We start from the raw sequence: 17,946 nt of genomic DNA, 5'->3' as shown, positions 1-17,946 counted from the left end.
CAAAGGGAAACGCCTAGAAGCAGCCGCCGGAGGACAGCTCGGGTGGGGGAGCGAGCAGTGCCCTTGCGCGTGGACTGGCACAATCCTGCCCCGATGGATACTCCCCGCCCGCCCGAGTCGGGCCCTGCCACAGAGCCGACACGACTCCCTCGCTCCAGAGGGTCACGTCCTGGGAGACAGTCGACCGGTGAGCCGAGAACACATGGGAGGACGTCAGATCATCGCAAGACCGAGGAGAAAGGTCCAGGAGTGACTCAGCAGAGTAATTTTGGGTGGGGAGCCCAGAAAAGGCCTGGGTGCAGAAAGGTTCATGAGGCGGGGCTGTCCTGACGGAGGCCTGGGTAACACTGGCCCTGGGCTGCCGCCTGGGACCTTGATTTTCAGAAGGCTCCCCGCTGTAGAGAAGGGTTCACTGAGCTTAAGTGCGGCTGTGACAAGCACCTGTTTTCCTCCTGGGGGTCCGGGATTTGGGTCCATATTGGGCAGGGCCTGCCTCCCTAATCGGCTCCCCCAGGAACCCTGGGCACTGGGTCTCTGATGAGCTTCCGTGGTGGACGCTGCTTTACAGGGGATGTCACTGAGCAACCCGCTGGGAGAGGGCCCTCGGGAGCTTGCTCCTGGTCTCCTCTGGACTTCACCCCACGTGACTTTTCCCAGGGCTGATGTTCCTTTGCATCCTTTCACTGCACTAAATCAAGGCCAGGCTGGGTCCTGGGAGTCCTCCCAGCTATTCCTCAAATCTCCAAGTGTTTTTGAAGGCCTCCGACACAGCCTCTCTGAAGACATAACATTTGAGCTGACCCTTGAGTGAGAAAGAGCCAACCTTTCTCTGGTGGGTCAGAGAGAAAAGTACTTAAAGCAGACAACAGTTCATGCAAAGGGCCTGAGGCCAGAATGAGCTGGGTAGGTTTCAGGAATTTTTTTTAAAAAAAGGTGTAGATGGAGCACCGAGCAGGGTTGGAAGGTGGCCGGGTCAGTCAGTTGGAGTCTTATAAACTGGGGTGGATCTGAATGTGATCTAAGCATGGTAGGAAGCCACTGGAGGGCTTCAGAAGGAAATGACTTTTTTTTTTTAGGGCAGCACTCAAGGCATATGGAGGTTCCCAGGCTAGGGGTCTAATCGGAGCTACAGACACCGGCCTACACCACACCACAGCCACCTCAGATCCAAGCTGCGTCTGCCACCTACACCATAGCTCACAGCAACCCCGGATCCTTAACCCACTGACCGAGGCCAGGGACTGAATCTGAAACCTTATGGTTCCTAGTTGGATTCATTTTCACTGCACCACAATGGGAACTCCAGGAAATGACTCTGAATGATGATGGCAGCAAGCAGAGCAAGAGAAAGTAAGAAAAACAGCTAATAATTCACTCCTAAAGAGTATCTCAGACTCAGAAGTCTAGCCTCATTCCTGCCCCCCCCCACCCCCCATCTTGTTGGCTTGTTCATCCAACAAGTCCTCTGGTCCCTACTGTGCCCCGCTCCCCCCCCACCACCCAGAAAAATTTCTTTTGGCTGCACCCACAGCATATGGAAATTCCTTGGCCAGGGATCGGTGACCTACGCCACAGCTGCAGCAACACCAGCGCCTTAACTCACTGTGCTGGGCCGGGGATGGAACCTACACTATTGCTGAGGCAACGCCACATCCTTAACCTGCTGCACCACAGTGGGAACTCCTCTCCTCCCCAAAATCTGAGCTAACATTTTAAAATCACAGACAACCTGCAAATCTTCACTCTTTGGATCTATCTTTTAAAATAAGCGCCACTGGGAGTTCCCATCATGGCTCAGCAGAAACAAATCTGACTAGAATCCATGAGGGGTTCTAAATAACCTAACCTAATGTTCCCACCAAGGTTTGATCCCTAGCCTCCATCAGTGGCTTAAGGATCTGGCATTGCGGTGAGCTGTGGTGTAGGTTGCAGACAAGGCTCATTCAGATCTGGTGTTTCTGTGGCTGTGGTGTAGGCCAGTGGCTACAGCTCTAACCGGACCCCTAGCCTGGGAACCCCCATATGCTGCAGGTGTGGCCCTAAAAAGACAAATGGTGATAATAATAATAAACACGTACATAAATCAAATGGGCACCATCAAGTATACACAATCCCTCAGGGTCCCCGCAGCCGGCCATGCATCCAGGCCGCCTCGGCCCCGGTGGCCTCTTCCCCACAAGCCCTCCCAGCCCAGCAGCAGGTGGCCAGTGAGACGCAGCGTCCTAGGCCATGCTGTGGAGCAAGGTGCTTCCTCTTGTTTCGTTTGTCTTCTTTTTATTTTATTTTTTTTTATTTTTTTGGTCTTTTTGTCTTTGTTGTTGTTGTTGCTGTTGCTATTTCTTGGGCCGCTCCCGCGGCACATGGAGGTTCCCAGGCTAGGGGTGGAATCGGAGCTGTAGCCACCGGCCTACGCCAGAGCCACAGCAACGCGGGATCCGAGCCGCATCTGCGACCTACACCACAGCTCACGGCAACGCCAAATCCTTAACCCACTGAGCAAGGCCAGGGATCAAACCCGCAACCTCATGGTTCCTAGTCGGATTCGTTAACCACTGCGCCACAACAGGAACTCCCGTTTGTCTTCTTTTTACACACAGCTCTCTCCAGCCAGACTAACAGGCTATGCCACCACCGCCATTTTTACATGTGAACACAGCTGACTGTGGACAATCACACGGCTCACTTTCATAGGTTCCTCCCGGTCCTCAGTGGCCTCTGGGCTTGTGCTTTAGGCAGCTTTAGCTTTTTCAGTTCCTCAAACTGCCGTAAGAGCGCTCACTTCCAGGTCTTCACAAATGTTGTTCCCTTCCCCCTTAAATTCCGCATCAGGCTTCACTGGTGATGGATGGTGTTTCCTTCAGGAAATGTCACCCAACCTGTCAGGGCTGCTGTGCCCCCTGAATTCTCCCCAAGAGCCTGCTTCTTCCAATACTAATACCTAACACTCAGAAATACACTAGTGCCAGGCACTCTTCTAGTAAGTCACATAAATTAGATACACACGTCTCAACCACAGTTAGCAGTGACCCAAGGCCACCCCTTTACAAGAGTATAACGTGCAATACCCACAGAGGCACCTCGGAAATATTGCCCATTCAGTTCCAGATCACCAGAATGAAGCAAATGTGACAATAAAGCAAGTCACATGACTCTTCTGGTTTCCCCGTGCATATGAAAGTTATGTTCATACCATACTGTAGTCTATTAAGTGTGTGATGGCATTATGTCTTAAAACAATGTCTATACCTTAATTTTAACATAGTTGAATTAGGAGTTCCCGTTGTGGCTCAGTGGTTAACGAATCTGACTAGGAACCATGAGGTTGCGGGTTTGATCCCTGGCCTTGCTCAGTGGGTTAAGGATTTGGCGTTGCCATGAGCTGTGGTGTAGGTCGCAGACGTGGCTCAGATCCCGCATTGCTGTGGCTCTGGCGTAGGCCGGTGGCGACAGCTCTGACTAAATCCCTAGCCTGGGAACCTCCATATGCCACGGGAGCAGCCCTAGAAAAAGACAAAAAATAATAATAGTAATAAAATAGTTGAAGTATACCAGTAACTGATACAATGCTCTCCATCAACTGTACTTCAATAGAATAAAATTTAGATAAATACTTGATTGCTAAGAATTGCTAACCGTCCTCTGAGCCTTCAGCAAGCTTCGTGGTAGTGACGTCCAAGATCAGTGGCCACGGATCACTGCAACAAGTATAGTAATGAGAAGGCCTGAAGTCGTGTGAGAATTACCAAAATGTGATACTCAAAGTGAGTAGATGCTGCTGGGAAAATGGCACTGACAACACAGGGTTGCCTCAAAACTTTAATTTGTAAAAAAAAAAAAAAAAGTCAAAAAACAAAACAGTATCTGCAAAGTGCAATACGCCAAAGTGCAGAAAAACAGGGTATACCTCTATATAATTTACCCATCACAACAAGACTATGCAGGACAAACTTTTAGGATCTCCGTCTTACAGGCGAGGGGACTAAGGCAGAGAGGTGTATCATGGTCAGCTCAAACCCACATACCTGGTAAGTGGCAGCACCACGTGCCAACCCCTCGGTCTTTTTCCCCCACGGGAATGAAAGTTCTTCAAAGGCAGGGCCAGCATCTACGCTGCCTTGAGGTGTATGTGCAGTGCCAGATGCATCTTTTATTTATGGGACTTGGCAGAGGAGAAAGGAGGTGCCTCCCAAATATCAAGGGGTGTGCGATCTTTTTAAAAATGTTATAAACCACTGCTGATTTGGCAGATTGAAACATGATGAAAGAGGAGCACAGAACCAAGAGGGGAGAAAACAAGTAGGCAGGGACTTTATTGAGCCTGTCTGTGGGGTGTGTGGGCAGAGTCACCACAGGACACGGCATTCGGCTTTTCCCAGCAAAAGTAGGTCAATGGCAGAATAAATGAGTACAGGGACTTTTCTCGAATTCTGATATTCTTAGAGTCGTAGGCAAGAGAGAAATGTTAGGAAAAAGAGAAAAACAGGCACTGCAGCATGCCGGACGACATCTAATAGACCTCTGGCAGAAGAGTTGTGGTCCTTCTGATTTTAATATTCAATTGTTATTTCTTTGACTACTATGCACTTAATACGTGCACAGTATTTACTTTCTCCAGTGAACAAAACAAAGTCACTAACCATCTGGAGATTATATCCCAGAGCCGCACAGTCCAGCAGGGCAGCCACAGCCACCTGAGGCCCCGGAGCACTTGAAAGGTGGCCGGTTGGGATTGAGACAGGCTAGGTGACACTGGATTTTGAAGATTTAATCCAAAAAATGAATATAAAATTTATTCACTTTATATGGACTTGGTCTTAAAATAATTACGGATGCACTGAGTTTAACAAAGCATACTGTGGAGACAGGCTGGGACCTAGGATCCTCTACCAGAGAGACTGCACCTGGACCACTCACTGTCTCCCTGAACAACAGAATACAAAGGGGCATAGTTCCTACTGTGGCCCAATGGGATCAGCGGAACCTCTGCAGCGCCGGGACGTCAGTTCGACCCCTGGCCCAGGACAGCAGATTGATTAAAGGATCTCACGTTGCTGCAGCTGCGGCCAAGATCTGATCCCTGGCCCAGGAGCTCCATATGCTGCGGAGCGGCCAAGAAAGAAAGAAAGAAACTATAAGGGACTAAAAATAACTGCATGATGCCACAACTGGGGCAATTATGAACAAGAGGACACCGAAAGGCCACAAACCAACTGCCATTCCCGAGGTGCTGGGCGCAAAGGCAGGCCACCATGCGCAGCACCACCAGCGGGTGGGCAGACTAAGCAACCCCTCCTGTCCAACCCAGCGACCAGCCCCCGTTATTATCCCATTTAGGAACTCAAGCAGCTCCTCTCCAGAGCAAGTGAAGGCACCTGTTTCTTGTTCTCGCTCCCTCCTGCCATAGCACAAGCCCCAGTAAAGCCTTGCCAGGAATTCTCCTCTGGCCTCTTATCAATTTCTATTGATTAGAGTCCAAGGGCCCAGGTTGACAACATTATAATTAATTTCATCTGTTTCTTTTTACCTTTAGAATGTGTTTCCTAGAAAAATTCAAATGTCCTATGTGGCCTGCATTGCATTTCTACCGGGTAGCACCATCCTAGAGGTTTACACGCTAGCAGATAAATACATGTGTTAACATAATACTTTGTGTGGATAAATGCCTTGAAGAAAAATGAAGCTGGGCAAGAAAATGGAGAGGGGTGGGAGGTGGGGGCTCTGGCCGCATTTCATGAAGGTTGTTCACAGGAGACCTTTCTGAGGAAGTAATATTTGATTATCCAAAGAAGTAAAGAGGGAGTTCCCGTTGTGGCACAGTGGAAACAAATCTGACTAGGATCCATGAGGACGTGGGTTTGATCCCTGGCCTCGCTCAGTGGGTTAAGGATCCAGTTTTGCCAAGGGCTGCGGTGCAGGTGGCAGACTTGGCTCGGATCCAGCGTTGTCATGGGCTGTGGTGTAGCCTGGCGGCTGTAGCTCCAATTAGACCCCTAGCCTGGGAACCTCCATACGCCTTGGGTTCGGCCCTGAAAAGCAACCAAAAAAAAGTAAAGAAATCTCGATTTCCAGAAAAAACTGCTTAAAGCTGTTCTTTCACTGTATTATCAGCCAAAATACCGAATGCCTACAGGAGAACTGAGGAAATAAAAACAGCTCAAGAATGTTGTGCCTTCTTGTATGAATGACTTCTAGACTTAGGAGCCAGGAAAAATGATTTTCTCTTGTAAATAGCAAATAATCAGAGACCACTCTTATTCAGGCACAAGTAGTCAAGATTTACAAACAAATTTTCCCCTCCCTGTAGCTATTTGCAACCACATCATCCACTTTTATTTAATTCTGATAAAAGAAAGCCCATGTCTGATGATGGGGGGAGAAAACAGAGCTTCACGTCCCTCAAGGGCCTAGTTCAATTCCAAACAATAACTGTGCTTCCTGTATCTACAGAATAATAAGTGCATCGTCGTGCAAATTCTGTTTCAGGTGGACAGAGGCACTTTCAAAATCTCCCATATTAAGAATATTGCATTCCTGGGATAGGGTAATCGGAGCTCCTCTCCAAAGTATAGCATAAAAACTTAAGCCCAGATTAGAGTTCTGCCCAGGGGAAATGAAAATAAACACGAATCAAAGCAGGGCAACTGTTGGAACTATAAAATGTGATTGAACTTTGGAAGCCCTAAAATGTCAGGTGTGCACAATCAGAGAGCTGTTTATTGGTTGATGGATTCCATCATCTACAGTTGCCACAGGTTCACTGCATTTTAATTAAACCTGACAATGGACGATGCAAAGTTTGATACTAGAACAATAAGACTGTGTACATGAGAGCTGTGTTTAGGCGATTCGAATCCAATACAATATTTCAATATATTTTTGCTTTCATATTCAGGGCACCCTAGGTGGACCATGAGATCAAACCACGTTGCTGACAACAAGCACCGCGCCCCCACCCCCACAAAAACCTTGATGTAGACCAGATCCCTAAACCGCAGAAATGAGGCGTGTGCCTACCACTTAGGAAACAGTTCTACTGTATTTGTTTTATTCCTAGATCTTGGCTGGACATAAATCAAAGACTCTGTCTCTTCTAATTCCCCCAAAAGAAAAGAAAAAGAAAAAAAAAAAAAAGGACAAAGAGTACTTCCTTTATTTTCTAAAATCGTTTCCAGTTTTTCCTAGTGATTCTTAAAAATAGAAGTGCGGCCAGTGGTCGGCTCCTGAAACTGACTCACTTAGGGAGGCATTATCCAAAAGAGCCCTGGGAAAGAATTTTGTTCTAATCACTAGTATGTTATGCTTTTGAAAATTAGGTTGTGGCCAGAGTTCTCACATACCTTTGAGTAAGAAGAAAGATTTGGGTTATTATTTATGTTGATTGGCCCTTCAAACCTTAAAAGCGGTTGGAATAACCAAGTTTATCCACCCTGGAAGGAGAGCTGTGAGTGCTTGAGGACATATTTGGAAAAGCAGAGGGGGATGGACAGGGAGTTTGGGGTTAGTAGATGCAAACTGACATTTAGAACGGATGGGTAACGGGGTCCTGCTGTACAGCACAGGGGACTGTGTCCAATCTCTGGCAACAGAACATGATGGGGGATGATATGAGAAAAAGCATGTGTGTATATGTATGACTGGGTCACTCTGCTGTACAGCAGAAATTGGCAGGGCATCGCAAATCAACTATAATTTTAAAAGTGCAAAATAAGGAGTTCCCGATGTGGCTCAGTGGGTACAAACCCAACTAGTATCCGTAAGGATTCAGGCTCAATCCCTGGCTTCGACCACTGGGTCAGGGATCTGGCATTGCCGTGAGCTGTGGCGTAGGTTACAGACATGGCTCGGATCCAGTGCTGCTGTGGCTGTGGCGTAGACCAGCAGCTGCAGCTCTGATTCAGCCCCTAGCCTGGGAACTTCCATATGCCACAGGTACGGCCCTAAAAAGAAAAAAAAAAAAAAAGAAAAAGAAAAAAGAAAAGCAGAGGTGTCTCCTCCTCACCACACACTCACATATATCCTGTGGCTCTAATTCCTGCACAGTTCTTGTGCCTGCAGAAGCCCACAGATAGAAGCAGCTCAGCTCTCTGGTCAAAGTAACAATGCTGGTAAAAGAAACCCCAACGGGCCCAAAAAGAAGCCTTCACAGAAGGACATACCAAAAGTTCATTAGAAAGGAAACAGGTCCTCACAACCAAACAAAACAAACTGTTGGGAGATGCAGAGGATAGTATTAACGTGCTGAGCCAGAATGCGATTAATCAGCCTCCTTGCTCCCTTAGTTTCCAGCTGCAGAAATATGCCAAGGGGGAAAAACATCTCCCCAGTCCTATGAAGTGTAGGATGAGTGCTATTTTGATTCCAAGGCCAAGGCCATAGATGGGGGTGTGGGGTGGGAACGTGGCCACTCCCTAACAGCAGAAAGACGCTCACAGGATCCGCTCCCAGACTATAAACATTCAGACTCCTAGCCAAGCACATAATAAAATGCTCTTGTGTGTGTGCGTGTGTGTGTGTGTGATTTCCTGCAGTTTAGACTCTTCACATGTAAACTGTGATGATTATTCATGTGGTCTCTGACTTAAAGAATGCCAAATTTCTCCGGAAGTTTCCAAAGCTTCCTGCTGAGAAGGAAGCCGTCTTTCAGGGGATATTTTACTGGCTGCAAAATGCTATGTGTCATGTCAGTGACTGTTAGATTTGAAACAAGAATACCAGAAACAATCCACTGATGGTGATCACAACCAGAGACGTCACCGGGAGAGCCTGTCTTTACAAACAGCAAAGGAACACACGCAGCATCCCTGACCCCAGCCTCTGGAGACGGTCTTGTGTAATTAATCACGAATCTTACCCAAAAGTCAAACCATGTTTGCTCCAAAAGATGACACACTTAAGATTTTCCTACAACTGGTTTAGATCAAGAAGCAGATTTTCTCTCTTTCACTCGGGACATAAACACGGACTCTAAGTCTCTTTTAAGACATGAATCATTTAGTCCCTGCATCTGACATGGGATTAGGTCATCTGTTTGTTTCTGGGATAGAGTCTACCCTTGACTACAACTGGGTTCCACGATTTGTTCAAACGTTTTCTGGCAATTTCTGATTTGTTGAGACAAAGATCAGAAGCTTAAATCCCACTGCACTAACTGGCTAGGTTATGACCAAGGTGGAACAGAGCCAAAAAGCTGCAAACACACATACGATGTGTTGTTGGGACCTACCGTCTGTCTGCCTTCATGAGGACAGGATCATCCTAGCACGCTCACCCACCAGGTGGCTCAATGAGCTGGAAATGTTTTTCTTTCCTTTTTAAACAGCAGGAACAGAAGAGATCAGTAATTAACCAGGTGAGCAATTCGTTTGCCTCCTGGAACATACTAGAAAGTAAAAATAACCATCCTCTTTCTTGTAGCACTGACATCTCTACATTAATCAACAAACCAGAGAAGGAGCCGAGAGGGAGGGAGGAAGAGAGAGAACAGAAAAAGAACGCAACGCTCCACAGTCACGCAATAAACAACCCGAGGACACCTTCTGAGCGGAGTAATCCAGAAACTCAGAGATCACCCAAGTAGCTTCCACATTCAGCTAACTGAAGAGTACATTTTAAATAATACCTTCAGTTTGCCTGCCATTTAGAGTTTATCCAGGGCTTTCACATATATTATTTTAATCATTTAATTGTTTTATTATTTTGTTTGACTTCGTTAATCGTCTTTTATACTGGAGAAAGGCAAAGATTAAAGGAGAATAAATGGTTTTAAAAAGATGGAACACCTAGGACAAGACTGAGCCAAAATGCACCTTGGTAGTTCCTTCTTAGTCTACTGCTCCTACCCTAACACGTAACACGAGAGGGTTTTCACCTCTTCTGGTTTTGCTACAACGTTCATACACCTCTCACGTGTTCGCAGGTATCTCCCAAGGTTTACGAACCCTGTCACAAAATAACACTGTAAGAATTAAAGCGCTGCACTAAACTGTACCCATCGCAGAGGGTCAGAGGACACTAACAGATCCCAGCACATCCACCTCTTCTGTTCTGCTCAGAAAACGCACTTTTCCCAGCCAGCATCTCTCCCCACAGAAAACTACTCTCACTCCATAGCAGTGGTTCTGCCAGCCAGGGCACTTCTGACACCATTTGGGGAGATTTGGGATTGTCACAATAGGGGGTGCAGGTTAGACTGGCATCTCAAGGGTAGAGGCCAAGGGCACTGGTAAACATCCTAGGACACACAGGACAGCTCGCAGAGCAAAGAATTACAGGGCCCAGAACATCGGTGCTGCCGGGAATGAGGAACCCTGCTCCGGTCCTGCCCCTCTGGGGTCCTAACCTCCTTCTGACCCCACATCAAGGATGGGCACGGGAGCCACCCCTGGCCAACTGGGATGCCCTTGCCCACAGGAGAGATACTGGGGAAAGTGTTCTCTACTGCTGAGATCATAACTCTAAGGCCGACAGAAACTTGTTCCCACCAAACTGAGAATGCAGACAGGGAGAGGTAAGCAGAACTGAGAAGGAAAAGGAGCGCCAGCTGAAGACTTTGAATCAGGCCCTGCCTCCCTACCTCTTAAGCACTGAGCTACATGAGCCTACACATTCCATTCGTATAAGGAGGTTTCTTTTAGGAGTTTTGCTTAAGCTAGTTTGAGGTGGACCTCCACGATTTGCAATCAAGGGTCTTGGCTGATATAGAAGCTGGCAAGTGAGCGTGGTATTATTATAAGAGTGCCTTAAATACTTTCTAACCAGTATTTATAAGAGCATATCATTCACCGATGCCAGTACTTAAGCTACTACAACTAACATACAGCACTGCAGCCCACTAATCAAAAGCACAATCTCTTCCACGTACACTCAAAATAAGGGATAAAGACAATCAGCAGTGCATTGTTTTCCTTTAGCTGAACACAGAAGAGAAAAAGCTAAAGTTCTGAGGTTCATTGACCAAATCAAAGACCTAGTATGTGAAATAATTTAAGGAGTTACAGTCGAGTTGCCAGATTGACCTCAAAGGTCAAGGCAATCACTTGATAGGCAATGTTTCATTCCACAGGAGACCCACGTGAGTTCCTGACACATCTTTTTTTTTTTTTTTTGTCATTTTTGCCTTTTCTAGGGCCGCTTCCCGCGGCATATGGAGGTTCCCAGGCTAAGGGGTCGAATCGGAGTTGTAGCCACCGGCCTACACCAGAGCCACAGCAACATGAGATCCGAGCTGCGTCTGTGACCTACACCACAGCTCACCACAACGCCGGCTCCCCAACCCACTGAGCAAGGCCAGGGATCGAACCCGCAACCTCATGGTTCCTAGTCGGATTCGTTAACCACTGTGCCACAACGGGAACTCCATCCCTAACACATCTTAACAGAAGTCTGGGGTGCTGTAGGGGACTCTTTTGGATAGTTCAAGGAATCTCTGCTGGGATGGTTAAGAAGCATCTCAAAGGTTTGAGGAAGGAAAACCCAGGAGGAGCCGGATGGACACTCTGAGTTAGAGATGGAGCTGAGAGGTCAAGGTGACTTAGGTAGCCAGAGTCCAGCAGGCAGGATACCAGAGAGATGAGTGGGGCAGGGAGAGAGAACTCCAGAGACCTGCAAAGGACCCACGTGAGGTCTTCAGCTGAATACTGACCAGTACACACCCCAGAAGAAACGTCACGAGGCAGCAGAGAGAACCATTGCCAGACTAGAGCCAATCACACTGGAGCTCACACAGCCAGGCTGTTCAACCTCACGACTCCCAGGTAATGGGCAGAACAAGCAGAAGGGTCTTGCCTCAAAGTAGGGAATAATTAACCCTGAACACTAAACGCCGCTCTGATCCTAACAAATCTTAAAAGCAAGACCTGAAAGGATCAAAATGTTTCTGGGTTATTGAACTGTATCTCACAATAAAGCTTGAGACTGTTCATGGAAGCATAAAAACACCCCACACCCAACAAGATCAAATCATATGGGCAAACAATGATAAAAAAAAAAAAATTACTAGACATGCAAAGATGGAGGAAAACAGAACCCAGCTGATATGTGTGAAGCAAAAGAACTGCCCAGGTGGCTCACAGAACCATGAGAAATAATAAACTACTGATGCTTTAAGCCACAAATGTTGGGGTGTTTGATAAACCATAAAAATAACTGGGGGAAAAATCTCTCCTCTGGATTGTTGTACTAGCCTCCAAACTGATTTTCCTGTTCCATCCTCCCCCTCCCCCCCATAAATACCCCAATAGCCATCAGAGTGATCTTTGTAATCTAGTCCAGGTCATGTAACTCTTATGCTCCCCACCCTACCATGGCTCCCCATTTCCCCCAAAGTAAACACACAATCCCCACAACCACCTACAAGGTCCTCACCATATGCCTCTCCACCCACCCAGTGAAACACACGTACGTTCCCCTAGATGAAGTGAGTTACTCCTCTTCATGGTTTTGTTTGTTTTTTTGCTTTCCTAGGGCTGCTCCCTCGGCATATGGAGGTTCCCAGGCTAGAGGTCAAATCGGAGCTGTAGCCGCCGGCCTACACCAGAGCTACAGCAACGCGGACTCCAAGCCATGTCTGCGACCTACACCACAGCTCACAGCAACACCAGATCCTTAACCCACTGAGCAAGGCCACAGATCGAACCCTCAACCTTATGGTTCCTAGTCAGTCGGATTCGTTAACCACTGAGCCATGAAGGGCACTCCCATGCTTTCAAATTTAAGGCATACCTAGAACATCCTGACATCCTATTTCCCAGTTCCTCCTGTAAAAGGAGAAAGTCCAGGTATAAAGTAGAAATGATACACACACACACCCCAGAAAACAACCTAAGCTCAAGTCCAGACTCCTCCTCTCAGGCCTCTGACTCCAACCACTTGAGTCTCATTCCCATTCCTCAGACAGGCCCCATAGCTCTGGCCTCCAAGCCTTTGCCCCAGCTGGGGCCTCTTCCTGGAATGTTCTTTCCATGTGTGGCTCCATGGCTACTTTCTAAAGGTCCTCCTGTGAGGTCCTCCTCTGGCTGCCTGTAGAAAACAGGGCTGCCTGCTGGCACCACCAGTCCCCTCACCGCATCTCATTGCTCTAGCAGCGCCCCATCCATTTCACTTGCAATCTGCTTTTCTTATTCCCTTCTCTGTCTGTCCCTGAGGGCAGAGGGTTTACTGATTTTGATTCCTGCTCTCTCCAGCACGCACAATGGTCTAAGACCTGTAGTAGGTAGTCAATTAAAATACTGGCTAGATGGAATGAAGAATGCAGATGAAATGAATGTAGGCCCTGATAGTACCAAGTATGAATTTTCTCCCTTGGAGGTCTGGACTCAGAGGTTTAGAAGGATGACATTTTTGTAAATGTTCTTAACCTCCAACTGCATCTCATCAGCTCTTCTAAATGCCTTAATTTTTTGTTATTGTTATATTTTGTCTTCTTGCATTTGCATCAACAGTCCCCCTCACCAGCCCAAAGCTCCTTGTACCAGCAACTGACAATGAGGGCTTGCTCTCCCCAGGCTGTAGGCAAGATTCCATTTGCAAAGGTTGTATTTGAAAAACAAAACGAAACAAAACCCACCTACAATGACCACAAAGCAAAACAAAACAAAACAGAAATGAATGCCTGGAGTGTAAGGGGGTTAAGAGTTTTGGGGGTGCTAGAATATTCTATGTCTAGATCTGGTTGTTTTCTCAGGCTTGTTCAGTGAGTGAAAATCCACTGAGCTATATACATTTATGATATATATACATACAAATGAATTAGAAAGTTATCTCAATGATCTACCCCTTAATTTAAAAAAACTACCAACTGTGATTACTGTTTTCAAGACGCTATGGCAGCCAGCTGCTGCCAATCAGGGACCACCTCACACCTGACCTCTCCTGCCCAATGCCCACCATATGCTCAGCGTTGTGTAGGGGTCGGGACACCTCAAGGCAAGAATTAGGAACTGTCTTCGCCCTCAACACTTCCCAAAGGGTTAAGGCCAAGAAAGCAACTCACTTGTGTGAGCCGAAGCTGACCATGAACACGGCAAAAATTTACACACTTGAGTATGCACTAAGCCTTTCCCCAAACGGCATTCCATTTGGTAAACTGATATTTTTACAAGTCAAACTGCGCTGGAATAAAGAGTGACAAACAGAAAATAAGCTGTTACTTACCCTTAGAGCCGAACCTATCCAAGTGTCCTTCCGCCTGGCGTCCTCGGAGCCAATTAAACAAGATAGGTTCGCAAAAGAAAGCGTCACCCCCGAAGGAAAGAACGAACAGATAACAGGAGCTTGTGCTGCAGAGCACGCTCTCCCGACAGGCTGTGCGCGGGGCTTTTTAACAGGGTCTCGGGGAGAACGCAGAGTTCTCGCGGGACATCCGCAGCTGGGAGGCACCCAGGCTCTGGCTCCAACTGTCATGCGCAGTCGCTGCCCGCGGGCCACTGCCGCCATCTTGAATCTTGAATTGCGTGTCATGCGCAGTGCTTCCCCACGCAGCCTGCGGGTGGAAGCAGCAAGTGCCGCGTTGTGGTGCAAAGAACGCCCGTCTGAAGGTCCAGGAGCCGGGCCTCTGCATGAGGCTCCAAGCCACCCAGCGAAACTGGACTCAGCACAAAGGAAAAGGAAAAAGAAAAGGTTAGACTTTACTTGATTGCCCAGATTCTATTTTTATTTCCAAGGGATTGTTCATGGGCGTTGGGTGTTAGAAACCTAAATATTTCGCAATGAAAGAAAAATGCGTCATAACCCCATCATAAAGTAGAATATTAGATAGCCCTGAGAACTAAGGTAGTGAACGGACATTTAATGACCTGACAAGATGCTCATAACGTATTTGACTACACCGTAGATAATTGGTGAGTACAGCATGGTGTCTCATACATACACACACACAGAATAATTTCTTTTTTTTTTTTTTGTCTTTTTGCTATTTTTTTGGGCCACTTCCGCGGCATATGGAGGTTCCCAGGCTAGGGGTTGAATCGGAGCTGTAGCCACCAGCCTACACCAGAGCCATAGCAACGCGTGATCTGAGCCGCATCTGCAACCTACACCACAGCTCACGGCAACGCCGGATCGTCAACCCACTGAGCAGGGGCAGGGACCGAACCCGCAATCTCACGGTTCCTAGTCGGATTCGCCAACCGCTGCGCCACGACGGGAACTCCAGAATAATTTCTAAAGAACGTGCACCACCGTGTTGTGGAAGGTTATCTCGGTGATGAGAACAGTGCGATCTCTTCCACGGCACAGCTCTGATACGGCCTCTTCTTTCCACCGTTGGATCCCCTCTGGAGTAGGTGTTACTCCAGAACGCATTTGCTCACTCCCACATTCAAAGATGAAAATACCCTGACACCCACCGGAGATGCTGAGGATCCTCCCAAACCAGGATTGTCCTTGGAGCGTCTTCCCTTGCTCTTGTAGACAAATCACACACCCACACACCCACTTCAGATGCCTTTGCTCACTCTCGCCCACACAGTCACATACACACGTGAGCCCTCCTCCACTTCTGCAGAGATTTCTCCGTGGTCTCTGCCTCCTGAGCCCATCAGTACCAATTTGTGTCCCGCAGCACATCGGAGATTTGACACATAAAACACCTGCGTGCACACCTGTTAAACCAAAAGGGATGATGAGAACTTCAGGAAAAAAAAAACCCATGTGCCCAGCAACGTGGTTAAAACTCTGATCTCTGTGCGCCAGCATCCGGGTGAAATACTTGTAGGATCTGGGTACCATATGGGGAGGCCAGCACAATATTAATCAGTAATACTGTTCCTGTTTCCCTAGATCTTTGTCGACATGAACACCAGGGGTGGGTGGAGCCAGCACTCACGATGCTGAGAGGGAGTCACCGTGATGCTGGGCACTGCGTGCCTCTCAAGAGTGTCTGAAGCTGGCAGTCTAAGATAACCCATGGCAGGAACACAGTCCCAGCCCAACCCTTTACTCCCCTACCCCACCCCTTCTCATGGAGTCTGAAGGCACGCACATGCTGCCCTCCATGCTGCATTAAGCCAGAGCCTCCCAGGCTTGCCCATCCCTTCACTAAGTGCACATAGGAGCCACCAGTGCCATTCACTCACGCTAGACACTGGGGATATGGTTTTAACATGGCTAGCTGCCTTCATGTGGCTCACACATTATTGGGGGCAGGGGACAGAGAACCAGGGAGAACAACAAAGTGTGATCAGGGATCGGGGTAGCAGAGAAAGGACAGGGGACCCCCCCCCCAGGAAAGGGGCTGGGGAGGATTCCCAGAGGAATCACATCTGGATTTCCACAGGATCACTGGGTTCAGCAAGGGAAGTGGGCTCAGCTCTTCAAAGACCTGACAGGCAGAGAGACTGAGTTAGGGAGAAAGGGAATAGAAAGGGAAAAAGTGTTGGAGTTCCCATCGTGGCGCAGCAGAAAGGAATCTGACTAGGCACCATGAGGTTGTGGGTTCAATCCCTGGCCTCGCTCAGTGGGTTAAGGATCTGCTGTTGCTGTGAGCTGTGGTGTAGGTCACAGACACAGCTCAGATCCAGCGTCGCTGTGGCTCTGGTGTAGGTTGGCAGCTACAGCTCTGATTCGACCCCTAGCCTGGGAACCTCCATATGCCGTGGGTGCAGCCCTAGAAAAGACTAAAAAAAAGAAAGAAAGAAAAAGTGTTAACACAGAATCCCCGGCGGACCACTGCCTGCTTCCTTCTGATTGGTCCAAACCTGGGCAGACAGGACTTCTTTGAAGATGCACCATCACCATCACCACCACTTCAAGGATGTTGCCATGTCTTGTTTACCTTTCCATATATATGGAAATATATATATATATATAATATATGTGGAAATGTAATGTATATATAATATATAGAGAGAGAGTCTTTTTAGTTCCACATCCGTGGCATATGGAGTTTCCCAGGCTAGGGGTTGAATTGGAGCTACAGCTGCCGGCCTACACCACAGCCACAGCAGCACAGGATCCGAGCCATGTCTGTGACCTACACCACAGCTCAGGGCAACGCCAGATCCTCAACCCACTGAGAAAGTCCAGGGATTGCCTGTGTCCTCATGGATACTGGTCCAGTTTGTTACCGCTGAGCCATGCCGGGAACTCCCTGAATATTTTTTTTTTTTTTAATGGCACAAATCTGGAAGCACCCTAAATGGTTCCTAATAGGAGGCTTGTTAAATAAATGATAACCTGTCCTTCCTGTTGACTGTCGTGCAGCCTTAGAGGAAAGAACAGTCGGCTCTAATGTGTGGACATTAAACACAGCCAGGGTGGATCGTTCCACCACCAAGGCAGGTCCCCTATGCATATATGTTATAATCCCAGTTGTCAAAATAAGTAGAACAGCTATTTATGGGTGAACGGATCCATATAAAACGGGCAATGCACTTAGAATGACTGCGTAGTGTTCATCATTCATTCTTTTTTTTTTTTTTTTTTTGTCTTTTGTCTTTTTTGTTGTTGTTGTTGTTATTGTTGCTATTTCTTGGGCCGCTCCCGCGGCATATGGAGGTTCCCAGGCTAGGGGTTGAATCGGAGCTGCAGCCACCGGCCTACGCCAGAGCCACAGCAACGCGGGATCCGAGCCGCGTCTGCAACCTACACCACAGCTCACGGCAACGCCGGATCGTTAACCCACTGAGCAGGGGCAGGAACCGAACCCGCAACCTCGTGGTTCCTAGTCGGATTCGTTAACCACTGCGCCACGACGGGAACTCCTCATTCATTCTTAATTAGAAAAACTAACTATCAACAGAACAAAGATCTTTGGTGCCAAAGATCAAGAACCTAAATATATCCCAAATATATACAAATGCTTACAGACGTGATGTGTACTTATAATTTGGGTGTAGAACATTCCTATATGTATGTTAGAAACTCAGCAATTTTTACTTTGGGAAGTGAAGCTGGAATGCAGGCGATGAGTGTTCAGACCACGTTTAGGTCTCACTTTACACGCGTGTC

General features: G+C 47.6%; 1 long non-coding RNA gene across 2 annotated transcripts in view; it reads right to left on the bottom strand.

Annotated features, from left to right (window-relative positions):
• The window catches only part of LOC110257493 (uncharacterized), a 44,927-nt gene extending 30,634 nt beyond the window's left edge, over positions 1-14,293 (bottom strand). The window contains exon 1 of one of the 2 annotated variants that reach the window (XR_002340127.2): positions 14,152-14,293. This is a non-coding gene — a long non-coding RNA (uncharacterized LOC110257493). Of the gene's footprint in view, positions 1-9,223; positions 9,286-14,151 lie in introns of those variants that run through there. The other variant, XR_014832625.1, reaches the window with a different exon arrangement.
• Between the last annotated feature and the right edge of the window lie 3,653 nt (positions 14,294-17,946).

Source organism: Sus scrofa, chromosome 17 (genome assembly GCF_054392235.1).
Source record: "Sus scrofa isolate SSC_HxYL_T2T_F1_AM1 chromosome 17, Sscrofa_HxYL_maternal_Yorkshire_Landrace_v2.0, whole genome shotgun sequence".
NCBI classification, from domain to species: domain Eukaryota; kingdom Metazoa; phylum Chordata; class Mammalia; order Artiodactyla; family Suidae; genus Sus; species Sus scrofa.
This window is presented reverse-complemented; position numbering and strand designations above follow the sequence as displayed.